Source organism: Capsicum annuum, unplaced genomic scaffold, assembly GCF_002878395.1.
Source record: "Capsicum annuum cultivar UCD-10X-F1 unplaced genomic scaffold, UCD10Xv1.1 ctg64616, whole genome shotgun sequence".
NCBI lineage: Eukaryota > Viridiplantae > Streptophyta > Magnoliopsida > Solanales > Solanaceae > Capsicum > Capsicum annuum.
The window spans coordinates 1-578 of record NW_025873775.1 but is presented as its reverse complement, the minus strand read 5'-3'; the positions used below and the strand labels follow the sequence as shown (position 1 = coordinate 578).

Here is a 578-nt window from a genome sequence, read left to right as displayed (position 1 = left end):
AAAAGGAAGGGATGCAACACGAGGACTTCCCAGGGGGTCACCCATCCTAGTACAACTCTCGCCCAAGCACGCTTAACTTCGGAGTTATGATGGGATCCGGTGCGTTAGTACTGGTATGATCGCATCCGTCATTCCCAGCACTCCAAATTCTATTATACCTCTTTCTCCTCCGCCGCCCGTCATACCCCGCACCCAGGAGTCCGCGCCTCGCTCCCTTTCTTGTTTCCGCCAAGAGGAAAAACAAGAAGATTCGCCAATCGAACCGGCAAAATTATACCGAATTTTAAAGAAAAAAAGGAAGGCATGCAACACGAGGACTTCCCAGGGGGTCACCCATCCTAGTACAACTCTCGCCCAAGCATACTTAACTTCGGAGTTCCGATGGGATCCGGTGCGTTAATGCTGGTATGATCGCATCCGTCATTTCCAGCACGACAAATTCTATTATGCTTCTTTCTCCTCCGTCGCCCGTCACACCCCATACGCGCGCCCCTGCGCCTTGTCTCCTTTCTCGTTTCCGCCAAGAGGAAAAACAAAAAGATTCGCCGATCGAACCGGCAAAATTAAACCGAATTTTA

General features: G+C 50.7%; 2 non-coding genes across 2 annotated transcripts; both read right to left on the bottom strand.

Moving 5' to 3' along the window:
- Positions 1–8: 8 nt before the first annotated feature.
- LOC124893752 lies at positions 9–127 on the bottom strand. The gene has a single exon (XR_007050884.1). It is a non-coding gene; the product is annotated as a 5S ribosomal RNA (ribosomal RNA).
- A 173-nt stretch (positions 128–300) lies between these two features.
- Positions 301–419, bottom strand: LOC124893750. Its single transcript, XR_007050882.1, has one exon. It is a non-coding gene; the product is annotated as a 5S ribosomal RNA (ribosomal RNA).
- Positions 420–578: the final 159 nt, after the last annotated feature.